The sequence below is a fragment of the Falco cherrug genome, chromosome 1 (genome assembly GCF_023634085.1).
Source record: "Falco cherrug isolate bFalChe1 chromosome 1, bFalChe1.pri, whole genome shotgun sequence".
Taxonomy (NCBI): Eukaryota; Metazoa; Chordata; class Aves; order Falconiformes; family Falconidae; genus Falco; species Falco cherrug.
The window spans coordinates 19,515,588-19,529,500 of NC_073697.1; the positions used below are offsets into that span (position 1 = coordinate 19,515,588).

Here is a 13,913-nt window from a genome sequence, read left to right on the forward strand (position 1 = left end):
CAAAGCTAAAAAAAATTAGTGAGATGGATACAGTAGATTTTCATACGCTGACTGTCACCTTGCTGCTCTTGCTCTGTACAAAACACTTTCCTCTTTTAAAGGAAGAACAGGGAAAAGAAGAGCAATAGCTTTTCAAGGTATCTTTTTTCCAGCTGAAAATTCACCAGGAATTCAGGTTTCAGACTACTTCTGTCAATGATTTTATGTCAGAAGGCAATGTATTCATAGTGCATAAGTAGTAGGTAACTGTCACACTTAAACAGAAACATTTTTGTAATATTTTTGACAGTGCTAAATGTATGGATCAATGTGAGTATTATATTTGTTGCATCTAGATTTGTGACGTGGCAAGAACAAAAGGAAAGAAAAAATCTCTGAGGTGATTGAGACTGAGTGGACAAGGTGTTTCATGCTGTACATAATCATCTGAATACAAAGTTGTGCTGATTTTTCCATTAGATTTGAGCGGCTATTCTAGGCACAGTAACTGTCATTGCATGCTGCGCCCAAACTCTGCCAGCCCATGCCGGAGTTTAGGCCTTTCCTGCGTTCCAGTTCTGGTTTTTAACAGGAGGAATTTCAAGTACCTTTTCCTAGTGTTGTCCTGGACTGGTCATCAGTCACTGCATGGAAATATTTGAAACCTTTCTTATGGGTGTAATCCAGGCTCATGCTGGGTCTACTTGGGCAAGAGTGAAAACCAACATGTTCCCATGCAGAACATGTGGGAACTGTGTTGCTTCTGGAGTAGGAAGTAGGTAGGGAGGAAAGAATCCTATAATACTTGGAAAAATAATGGAAGAGACAGAAATAGGAAGGAACAGAGTAAAGTTTGTAAGGAAGTACTTGGTTGCTGTGATACATTTTTCTTCTTTCTACTTTGAGGTGTTTGTTATTCTTACTCACCTTGACTCCCTCTTTTCCTTCTTTCCCCTCCTTTCCTGCCTCCGTCCTTACCCTCACTAAAGCAAAAAAGAAATTGGGCTTTATCAGGAAACAAACTTTAACAGAGTCATTTCTCATGACTCAATACAATTTTGCATGCAGGTGCTGATACAAAAAACTGGCAAGAAGAAAACACTCTAAGACTTTGTTTCATAAGTTTAGAAGGCAGGCATTCTTTATTGCAGCACTGGGTGCACGGAGGATAGCATCTCACATCATGCCTACCTATCTGACCAGTGTTCCTCGATTTATTACCACAAAGCACATATATATCATATTACCCTGAAAACTAATACAAAGTATAACTACCCCCCCAAAATGATTCACATACGCATAAGGCCCTTGCGTATGCGCACTTTGCTGCTGGGGGTCTTTCTTGGGGTCTTTCGAGACCCCTGGTGGTTGAAAGTTGGTGAATTTCAGCTGAACTTGCCTGGGGAAGATGCGCATTCCTTGTTCTTATCTAACTCCATTTGTTCTCTGCACTATACGGTTTTGCCCACAGTGCTCCATTACCCCACTTCTCTGGTCTACTGTTCTATCCCAGGTGTCTCAGAAAGAAGCTGCATCTTAATGAGCTCATTCAATAGGTCGATTGCTTTAGTATCAGCCTCTGTCACTGATTCTTTATATCTTAATTATATCATTGGTGGCAACTGAGTCACAGAATGTGTGCCAAACTTCACATCCAAAAGATATCAAAAACCAGAATCAATTTTCTTAAGATAGAATTGTTGGTTGGTTATGTTTGGTGGATGTTAGGAGAACAACAAGGGTAGGTCTAACTACTGGCAAGTCCAGGGGTCCTCAAACTACGGCCCGCGGGCCAGATATGGCCCCCCAGGGTCCTCAATCTGGCCCCGGTATTTACAGACCTCCCCGCCCCCCCCCCCCCCCCCGGCCGGGGGTTGGGGGGGGAAACCAAGCAGCCACAGATGACTGCCTGCCACTTCATCTGCGCGCCCACCCCCTGGTTAAAAAGTTTGAGGACCCCTGGGCAAGTCCATGAAAAGAGAAAACTCATTAACAAAGTAGAAAAATAAAGTAAAAAGAAACAAGGTCAGAGGCAGTGGTTTCCCTGCAGTGACTGTTCAAGTTGTTACTTCAGCAACCTCTTTTCCTATTGAGAAAATTGCTACATATCCCAGAAAAATGTACACATTATCTATTACTGCAGTATGTATTATTGACTTGATAACTTCTGCACACTTTTCCTCACAGCCTTCCCCTTCCCTTCACACCAGGTTTTGTTGGTCCTGTTAACAGCGTGAAAAAGAAACAATTACTACAGCGCTAAGCATCTTCTTTTTCCCTGAAGCTCTATCGCAACTGAAGGTACAAAGCCCCTTGTAGAATAAAATCCTGAGTGATTCTAGTCAATCAGCAGTTTCCTAGTTGCTTTAGTTTTGTTTTTGCGGACCGTAAAGATATCAGCATGGAAGATAAAAACAATTTAGCAAAGAATTATGTTGTGGGCAATTGCACATTATTAATTACCGGTTTAACTAAAGAATTTTCTTTAATCAGGTCTCCTTTTGCACTTCATTTGTTCAAAGTTTATTTTTTTATTCAAGTTTGAATGTGAAGATCTCCCAGTCCTAAAATGTACATCATTCTGCACCCAAAGTAATTTTAATACTGAAATACTGTGTTGGACTTACTTTAAAAGCTCTTGCCTGAGAGCACACAAAATTGTGTTCACTGAACTAAAAAAAAAAAGGTACTTCTGACATTTTAAGAAAAGAAGAAAACAACAAGAAGAAAGAAGTCAATGGTAATTTCAATTGTTAATGTTTTACAATTGCCACCATTTTTCTTCTAAACAGTACTGAGATTCATGCTTAACAAAAACTAAATATTGGATTAAGCTTTAAAATACTGCATTTTGTGTCTGAATATAAAAAGCCACATTTCAGCATATCAAAAGAACAGAATAATTTCGTATTGTGTGTAAAATTGACATCCAGAAATTATTAATGCATACTCAAATATATACTAAAAAGATTTGTATGTTTCTTAAAACTAATCCTTAGGCTACTCAAGGTCAGCATATTGTTTTCCTAATCAATCAGGTTTTATTTTGATATCAATATAATTGTCTGCTCAGACAACATTGAAATACCTGATGATCAGGCATTGATGTGGTTTGCCTGGGAATGTATGTCTTGAGCCTGAGTGACAGAATATATGAATGTTTTATTCTTACTTTTTTACCTGTAAGGCATCATAGAAGAGATAATCTTTTACAATCAAAATGGTAACAGAAGATTAATTTCTATAGTCCTATTTTTAATTCTCTGCATTTCAGCAATTCACTGTGCTGCTTCAATAATACATAGTCTGTCACCAAACAAAGATATATTTTTTTTCTTCACATCTGAGGAAATATTAGATCAAATCTGAAAACACAAAAAAGGAGTATTTTTTATCTCTCAAATGAATCTTTCAAAGGTTCATCTTCTATGTTCTACAGGAAGTAAACACCTCAACAAGCATGCAAATCAAGTTATTTTTAATTTTTTATGTATCTTGTACGATACAGTATTTAATTGTGGAGCAATTATTTGTTATTCTCTGTAACAGCTAAAGGTTTGCGTTCAAGTTGTTTTGTGTACCATTGCCTTGATAATAGTTACCTTTTATCCCATCATATATGGATTAAATCTCAATTATCTTATCCATGAAACTGACAGAAAATATTTCTTTCAAGAAATATTGTACTGCATAAGCAGAAATAATTGATTTCACTATCCTTTCACTGTTAAAAGCTGTAATTTGAATACTGATAAAGTAGTGGACCACTGCTTTAACCACTATAACAGAAAACAGCTTCTTAATACATGCAATATTAGTTTGGTTATCCATATAAACACTGAAGCAAATCTGTATTTCCTTTCAGACTGTTAATTTACTAGAAGTATTTTTGTGGCTATTGAATGTTCAGCTTCAGTTTTTAAACATCACTATTGCTGAAGGGAATTACTTTAAGAATGATGCTGAGCCTGACAAGAGCAGAGGTTCGAACAGAAATGCTCGAACAACCTCAGCTAAAATTTATTTTCAGTAATGAATACAAATAATTATCTAGTACAGCTGCTTATAAATAATAAAAGGACCAAGAGTTAGTAGCAGAAAAAATTCCCACATAACTTGTGAAGTAATGGGAAAAAATATAAGGTACTGTCAAGTCACAGACTGTAAAAGATAAAACTCTCAAATTTACCCAGATGAATTTTCAGATAGCTTTTTTTTTACTTTCCCTGTTTTTTCTCTTGTATCTTTATAAAATGTCTTTAAGAAAGACACAGATGAAGGTGGTTTGCAGATTAGCCACCAATAACTGGAAAGGGTAATAAAAATATAGGAATATACATTTCATCACTGTTTCAGTGACCCTCATTAAACTTGAATTAGCCTTTTCAATTCTAGGATTTAACAGAAATAATTCTTAAATTTTTGGTTCAAATCTAAGGAAATTTTTAGCAACTATTTTAAAATTATTTTTTGTTTATTTTAATTGCACAACACTTTCTACTAGTCCTACATTTACTGCTTTGTCTTGACACTGTAAGCCAAATTTGGGGTATTTCTGCAATCCAATTGGCCATGATCTAGACATCAGAATTGTTTAAAAGTTTAGAATTATCCACAACTAGACTGATTCTATCATCTTTTTTTTAAGTACCCTACTGAAATCTTGCCAACAAGACAATCAAGTTTTCCGTTACCTGTACAAAGAATGTCCAGCGGTCAGAACTGTCACTGTCGGACCCACTGGGAAAAGAGACATTCAATATTAGCAAATCTCATTGAGTTTGTCTAAACGCTTTTGTCCCCTTTTATGTATGTTTCAAAAGGCCTAATTCTGCATCTGTTTCTTAAATCCATGTCAGGGCCCTGAGTCCATCCCCATCCTGTAGGTTTGGTGCATGGCTTCAAGCATTATCATTACCCTTTACTTTCTATAACTAAAACTGGATGCAGCAAATGCAAACACATTGCTGCCAGACTTTAAATATAGCAAGTCAGAATAATTAAAATATCTGTAATCAAACTCCTTTCAACTGTTTATATAACAAAAATCTGAAAATGACAATTAGTTCCGTTGTAACAACAGATTATTTTTATTTAAGTATTTCCCTGCAGTATTCTGCAGAAATCAATGTTCCAGTTTGCTTATAAGGAGTGTAAACCGGAAACTTTCTCACTGTGAATGGAAGTCTTGGCTTTAACTTAGTCACTTATTTTCAAAATATCTGGTAGAGCAAGAGTCATATCTCTTCCTCTGTGTGTCACAAAAACAATTAACCTTGCAGAAAACTATGCCCTTCTTCATCTGTTGGAAACATCAACCAAACTGCCTCCTTTGAAATAGCTGAGTTATAAAAGTATTTTAGGATTTTTGAAGGATGCCACCTCCCGTGCGCTGTATGGCATTCCTTGCTTTTTCCCTGAGATCCATGAAATCTCTCTGAATTCCACTTGTTTTCCAAGAAGCAGAAAATAGCTCAGGTATAACTTCCAAACCAACCCTCTGCCTCTTCAGCAGTGCCCACCCTACATTTACCATGCACTTTGTGGCTGTTTTGGAGCACGACTTCTTCTATTCTGCTCTGGGGACCTCTCCTTTCTTACACCAACCCATAATCACATTTATCAAGTTTCTGATAAGGTCATGAAATTTTCACCTCCCTTCCTTGTGCTACATTGCCAAGTGATCTTAGACCTTTGTAGAATAAGCTGGTAGCCTGTCTCCTGTGCTTTAATAGGTCTGGCAGCTTGCATACAAAAATTAAGTCAGAGAAGCTTCTGTGCAGCATGACAGCTACAGGGGAGTAACTGCCTTTTAGCGAGGTCTTCCCCTTGAACCAAGAGAGCAGGGAACTATACCAGCAGAAACCTTGTACCACAGGCTCGGTTTTTCTTGAGATGTAACGCACCTACGAGTGCAGCTGCTATGGGAAGTCTTGTGTTACTGAGGGAAATGAAGGGAAGATAGTAAGCATAGTGTGCTGGGTCATCAGCATGGCAGAACAATCTGCAGGACAGGGAAAGGTGCTCTGGGCTGGGGACAACCGACACTGGTGTATTTTCGTTACATTACCATTTTTGAGAAATAACATCTTCTTTTCATTTACCCCTCTTTGTTTCCTCTTTACTGCCATTTTCCTTTAAAAAAGTTTGCAGGACAACTGCCTTAAAAAAAAAAAAGATAAAAATTGAATGGCTAAACTCTTTTATTGCTTGTTCAAACCAATTCCGCATAAACACACTATTTGAAAGTGGCATTGACTCCCCCTCAGGAGGAATGACTTGCCTCTTCCAGATCAGATAAAACGCTTTGAGAGAGGAAGCATGTAGCAATTTAGCCTGAACAGCTCTTTGACCCATCTGCCTTGCCCAGTGATGCTTCTGTTCCCCTACACACACAGATCTGACTGACATCCTTTTTTTAATGATGTATCTCCTGGACTGCAAGGCTTCCAGCCTCTGCAATCACATGCACATTAGAGATCCTGTTCCCTGCTTGCATTTTTTCTTACTGTCTCCTTTATGTAGGATTTGGACCAGCAAATTCTCTTTTATAAACAAAAGTATAGTTTTGAAAGGATGTCAGAACGGGAAATGCTTGTACCTGTTTCACAGCTGCTTTTTCACTTGTCAGTTTGTGCAATCCCAGCACAAGGACTTATAGCCAATTCTGCAGAAAATCTTCAGGGTAATACTTAAATAACTGTCTTCAAACTTTTTTTTTTTTTTTTTTTTTTTTAAAGGGAGAGGAGTGGCTATAGTTTGCATACGTACACAGAATTCTTACTGTGACAAATCTTTCTGTAGCTGGGAAACATAAGATAAAAAGGAAGTGCTGGAGCCATTGTTCCAGAAGGAAGTACAAATTCATCAGAATATGGGGATAAGTGTAGAAAAGTATGGAAGAAATAAATGTAAATCTCAACAGTCTTGAATATTTTGATTTCATGTTTCACTTCAGATAGTTAAAATACCAGATATAAGGACTCTTCTGTGTTCAGAGCTCAAGTGTTCCTCAGGTGGCGATTGGGGTATCAGCCCTTATTGCGTATACAGAAAATACCCGTCTTCCAAAGCAAACTTAGGATTGCTAATAGAGTTCCTCTACGAGGAATATTGAGTTTCTGCAGGGACCAGTGGCCTTTGGCTCAGCCTAGAGTTAGGGTTAAAGCTGAGAGAAAAATAAAAGTCCAGACCTATAGTATGAACGGGCCTGAAGAGAACTAGGCAAAAGAAACCGAGGGCAGCAAAAAATCCTTTCTGGAGTTTTTTTTTACTCAGTGGAACTACTGTCTTGTGCAAGGGACTGCCTAAAGTTAGGGCTGGGACAAAACAGAAAATCCAGAGCTTCAGCTAGAACAGGACTGGATAAAGACTACCAGTCTTGCATTCAAATAATTGCTATGAGCAAAAAGAAACACAGCACACATGGAACTAAGAATCCATTGTTAGCCTAATTAATCTTTTAACAATCCAATAGTCCAAATTGTCTAGTGGAGTACAAAGAAACCCCATTAATAATGAAGCTAATTTTTGCACATAATTTTCTAATATCTGCCTATCTATCTACACTATCTACCCAGTGTCCCTCTGGCTCCAAAGGCTGACACTTTCAATTTTCCTCAGGAAAACTTGGGGGCAGGGAGGTAGTAACAGTTTTTCACTTATTCTTTGGCATTGCAGCAATCACAAATTTTATTCAAAATTAAGGCTGCTGCCTTTCATTTTCCTTAGGGGAAAAAAAAGCCCACAGGCAAATTTTAATATGATTGCTCAGACTGTTTCCCACTACACTAACCTAACTTGCACAAATGTTGAGACATATTTAAACATTTTGTTGGAATCCTCTTATCTTTCCCACTAAGATTATTTGTGCAATATCTACTGCAGTGGTAACTCAGTACACATATGTACGATAAATACAAGACTAGCTTTAGAAATTATTGTAGAGGAGAGAGATTCAACTTCACATTTGAAAATAAGGTTATTCCCAAGAGTAGCTTTATGCAAAATTGTCCCTCAGAAGAGCAGTAATTGGAAGCTCAGCTCTATGACCTTTCCCTATATTCACATATTTCCTCATTTTCCCATGCTCACTGTAAGAACTGGTATGTAACAGATCACGTAGAGAGAGAGCTTTGAGAAACATCATACTGCTGTGGTAAGTTGAGCCCTTTGCCTTTTGCAAAGTAGTCTTTAGTGAAGAACATACAGAATGAAAAATACTTGACTGACTGCAAGCCTCAGCATCTGAACTCACCTTGGGTGCTCTTACTCTGGGGGACTTCATGAACAATTTATAACATAGAGAGTGTTTTGAAGTGCATTCTGAAAAAAACATAACAACTTGTATTGTGTTTGCGTGACGAGGTTTTGGTAGTGGGGGTGCTGCCAGGGATGCTTTCCATGAGAAGATGCCAGAAGCTGCCCCTATGTAGGACCCAGTCAGTTCTAGCTGGCTCCAAGATGAGCCAAGGCTGAGACAACCAGCAGCGATGATAGTGCCTCTGTGGAAACTTATTTAACAAGGGGTAAAAAATGCTGTGCGGCAGCAGCTGAGAGAGGAGTGAGAATATGTGGAAAGACAATTCTGCAGATACCAAGGTCAGCGAAGAAGGGGGAGGAGATGCTCCAGGTGCTGGAGCAGAGATTCCCCTGCAGCCCATGGACGTCCACAGTGGAGCAGATGTCTACCCTGCTGCTCATGGAGGACCCCATTCTGGAGTGGAACAGGTGGATGTGCCCTGAAGAAAGCTGTGACCCCATGGAGAGCCCATGCTAGAGCAGGCTCCTGGCAGGAACTACAGCTCCACGGAGAGGAGCCCACACTGGAGCAGGTGAAGCTTCTGGCAGGACCTGTGGCCCCACATGGGACCCACGCTGGTGCAGTGTGTTCCGGAAGGACTGTAACCCATGGAAAGGACCCATGCTGGAGCAGTTCATGAAGAGCCGCAGTCTGTCGAAAGGTCCCACACTGGAGGAAGGACTGTCTTTTGTGGGTAGGGCCCCATGCAGAATAAGAGCATGAGGAGGAAGGAGTGGCAGACACACAGCATTATGAACTGACCTCAACCCTGTTCCCCATCCCTCTGTGCTACTCGGAGGGAGGAAGTAGAGAAATCGGGAATGAAGCTGAGCCTGGGAAGAAAGAGGAATGGGGGGAAAGTGTTTTAGATTCATTCTTATTTCTCATTATCTTACTCTAATTTTGATGGGCTATAAGTTAAATTGTCTTGCACCACCTCAGCCTTCAGAATAACATTGATTCTCATAATGAAATTCTGTCAAGTCAAGGAGAGTCCACATGGCGCTACATCCCTTCAAATGACATCACACACTCTGATACCAAAACATACACCCCAATACCAAACAACAAACCTTTGACTCTCAGTAAGAGACCAAAACCAATAACTAGAGGATAACTAAAGAAAACAGGAGACTTCAAAAGCAATATTACCGGTTTGTTTGCCTGCAACTACAAGGACTTTGAAGACATAGCAGTGAAACTGCACATTTCTTATTTTATAAACACAAGTGGAGAACACTATTTCTGTAATGCTATGGAAATGCTTATTTACTCAGCAACACTTTTGAATGTGAAAAGCTGACTTCAGCTACATCAGGATCTATCTACCAACTTCTTTTTTTATTATTTTTCCAGAAGGATAAACATAAAAAAGCTAGGTACAATAAAATTTCATAGGATTAAAATTTAGCCACTTTTTGTTCCACTACAGAGATGGAAAACATAACGTACACAATCATCTTTATATGTAGTTTGTTGAAGTGAACACAGGCAGGGACTAGTTAAGAAATAACAAGAGCTTCCCAGGGCTAGCAAATAATGTGCCTTAAAAAACAAACTCTCAAAACCCTGAGAACAAATAAAACCACAAAACAAGTATAAGATTTAAATACTGAATTGAAAAAGAAAATAAAAGGAGTTCCCATGGTCCAATGTGTTTTTCTTGGCAGAACTAATCTATTGCAATACCACACAAAAGAGCATAAAATGGAACAAAATATCCTGTCTTTTCTCCTTTTTCTCTTTCCCCCTATCCTTTGTTACCCTGTATGCCTAAAACGAACTGATATTTTAATTTCAGTGTAATTTTGTGGGTTTGCTTTGTCTTCATTTTTTGACCTAAAGGTCAGTTCTCGTATTATTTTTTTTCTTCACAGTTTTAATCACTGAAATCTCATACAGTTGCACTGTTGTTATGACACTTAACCCACAGGCTGCTTGGAAATACTTGCCTAGGAGCTAAGACCACAGCCAAAAGGAGAAGCAGATGATAAGTATCTTTTGATACAAAAGCTAAACCAACATGACTCTTCAGAAGGCTCTCCAGATCAAAAGGACTAATCAGTTGGATGGCATACTTATGGGTTTGTGGTGATTCTATTGTCATAAACATTTCAGTTATGAAATTGTTTGGAGTTATTACACTTGTTTGGATGCAGATGGTTGTGTAAGTACTACATATCTTATACTGTGGAGCTTGCTTTCTGTTCTTGAGATGGCTACTGTGTCTCAGGACAGGCAGAAGTTTATGGAAGAAAAAAAAACAGTCACAGCTGAAGGGAACGTTTCTAAAGTATAGCAGGGCAAGCAAGAGGAAGAAACTCATCAGACAGGGAGTCAGTTAGCCCTATTTGTAATTTGGGACACTCATGAGGAAAGAGGATTTGCTTGACAGGCCCCAAAGATGACAGAAAATAGAAATTCCCCACCCTAAGAAAACAGAGCTCAGCTGAACGCACTTGGATTACAAAGCAGGCCTGTGAAGGAACATGCTCCCTAGTGACACTGGGGATTGGCAGTTTGGATTTGCTGTCAGACCTGTTAATTTGATCTGTCTCACCTGCATATTCTGAGATATTTTTTTTATCTAAAAGATTTATTTTATTCAGTTTAGTATTTTGTGTTGTTTTGGAAGACTGCTTTCAGGACAGACACATTTTGCTGTCTTTGAGGCCTTCCTCACCGAATGGAAACGGGTGGAGTTTTGGCTCCATGCTCCAGTTAGCTCAGGGCCCCCTTCCAAAGGGCTTGAGCAGCTCAGATACTTCCAGGGGTGTATGCTGGGCATGAAATACTCTTACTTTTTTCTTAAATTAACATGTAATTCCTTTATCTAACGTATTGTTTAGGTAGTTTTCTTGCCGTTTGGGCCACAACCCTCTCAGTAGATCTGGGTATATGTTAAATCCATTACGTGGGAGCAGAAAGGAATCAGCTCTCTGCAACGCATACTTGCCATGGACTTACAAATACTCCTTTTGACTGAAAATATGATTCCTTGCTCAGAAGATATATTTGTTACCAATAGAAATCAGAGAATTGCTGCATTCTCCCACACGCTTTCTGCAAATAATCATCATGGCAGTCCCATTCAGAATGACAATCCCTGGCTTTCAAGGCCTCAGAGAGCTGCATAAATGCATTCTCTGTCTTGAAATGTAGAAATAAATTGGGTTTTTTGACACAGATAAAAACGTTCCATACAAACTCTCAGCGACCCACTTGCACAGCTATTGCAGGGAGAAGCAGCAGTACTCACTCCGTGGCATGGGTAGGTGCCTGTGGATGTACAGCAAATCAAGACAAATCATCTGAGACTTCTACTCTGGGCCATGGGCTGGCTGGTGAGAAAGCTGGCAACCAAACCTACAGCTGATCTCATGTCAGGAATGCAAACACAGGAACTGTGCTACTTGTCCAATGCCCTGATATCAAAGGTCTGCCACAGAGAAGATGTGCTGCCAGATCCAATCCTTGTCTCTAGTAGGCTGGGACAATCAGGCGTATCAGCCTCCTTTGCCCCTCACCTCATCACTAACACGCTTGTACAGCTATTCATCTACTTCTCTTCATGACAGAGGCAACAAAACCTTTACACAAATACCTGTTTAGTCAACTTGAGGCTAAAAATTTAAGAAAAGTTACAGCTTCATTTTCACGTTCTTTAGAGGCCTGAGAAGTAGAGTGTCTGTTTCAGGTGATTTTCTGGATTTATATAGGATAACAGTTAGAAGCTCTATATTAGTGAGCTATTAGTAGAGAGGAAAAGATGGAAGAGCTGCTGCTAAGCTGTGTCTAGGAACTGGCTGATTTTCTCAACTCAGGTCTCAAGGAAGTTCATTAAAAAGTATGAAGGATATTAGAAGTACAAACTCTGGCTGAAAACCAGTAAATGCTAATTAACAAGTGCCATGAGATCTGATGCAGCATTTAGCATGCCAGCAGCTATAGACCATCTCACCTTGAAGAGAATGGGCAATTATTGAACCACCTTTTGTTTTAATATAAATAAAAATATGTAGCCTTCAAGCAATTAGTTGTGATCCCCTACCCTTCCTTTACACAATGTCATACAGATGCACTACTCCTATCAGAGGTATAGAGTAGAATTACAGGCTGCATTTATTATGGAGGCTGACTGTGATAATCCGTGCTCTTTGTTTCACATAGTAATTTGTGTAACTTTCCACAACCAACTTGAATACTAAATTGTTTGCAAGGAACACTATTCTGAAAGGTCACTTGCCTAAAGCTAATTATACCAAACAATGAGAAGGCAAACACTTACCCCTCCCTTACCAAAACTTGAATTCTGCAAGATACAAACTTACCTTCTGAGACAAATATTTTTTCCTTTTAAATTGTAATTAATTTGCAAGTGTATTTTTTTTTTTTTTTAAAAAAAAGAATCCATTACTGATGGGGAAAAAACTGAGAGCAATTTAGCTTATTATTTTTGACAGGTAGCCTTTATAAATTTGCTTGCCATAAAAACTTTAAATCTTTCTGTAGAAGACAGAATCACATCCAAATATTGTTGGTAGCATACAGTTAAAGAAAAAAAGTCATTCATCATATACTTATTTTCATTCATAAAAAATAATGTTATTTATGTAAAACATAAATAATAAATAAATAATGTAAAACAGCATTTATGTGGGGGTGGTGATCAAAGTGTTCATCACATTATGAATTTAAAATTAAGACTACAGATAAAGTGACTCAACCTGTGAGGCAAAGGGAGGCTGAGATGACAGCACCACAAGAAAAAAAATCAAGAAAGAAAATACATCTGATCAAGTCCTTCTGGAGTCTGTATTAGGGACTTTCATTCTCTATCGTAGCTATTTGTATAACTCTGAAGCAGCCATTGAGAAACTGAGCTGCAGTGGTTTAAATGAGATTAGAATGAGCCCCCAGAAAACTCAGTATGGACAACCAAATTACAATGTGACTTGCCTGTGGTGATACGGGCTGGCTTACACTCTCTCCTTGCTTACTTACTCAGCTTTAATTATTAGCTTGCATTTCAAGCTAAAAAGAGGATGTCCTTGTTTCAGCTGGGATAGAGTTAATTTTCTTTTTAGTAGCTGGTGCGGTGCCGTGTTTTGGATTTGGTGTGAGAACAATGTTGACAGCACACTGATGGTTTTGGTTGTTGCTGGGTGATGTTCATACTAAATCAAGGAATTTTCAGTTTCTCAGGCCCTGCCAGTGAGAGGGCTGGAGGGGCACAAGAAATTGTTCCCCTCAGGACAGCTGACCTGAACTAGCCAAAGGGGTATTCCAGACCATATGATGTCATGCTGAGTATATATAAGCTGGGGGAAGAAGAAGGAACGGGGGGACATTCAGCATTATGGCATTTGGATGGAGCCCGGCTTTCCTGGAGATGGCTGAACACCTGCCTGCCCATGGGAAGAGGTGAATGAATTCCTTGTTTTGCTTTGCTTGCGTGCACAGCTTTTGCTTTCCCTATTAAGTTGTTCTTATCTCAACCCCTGAGTTTTGCATTCCTTTCCGATTCTCCTCCCCATCCCTCTGGGTGAGGGGGAGTGAGCGAGTGGCTGCATGGGGCTTGGTTGCCAGCCAGGGTTAAACCACGGCAGAGGGCTTTTGTTCCAGCCCTTCT

General features: G+C 39.2%; 1 long non-coding RNA gene across 2 annotated transcripts in view; it reads right to left on the reverse strand.

Annotated features, from left to right (window-relative positions):
• Positions 1-13,913, reverse strand: part of LOC114014295 (uncharacterized) — a 144,491-nt gene that overhangs the window by 8,099 nt on the left and 122,479 nt on the right. Inside the window, exon 16 of one of the 2 annotated variants that reach the window (XR_008730037.1) lies at positions 907-941. The exons of the other annotated variant lie outside the window; for it this stretch is intronic. This is a non-coding gene — a long non-coding RNA (uncharacterized LOC114014295). The remainder of the gene's footprint in view (positions 1-906; positions 942-13,913) is intronic. 2 annotated transcript variants of the gene reach the window in all.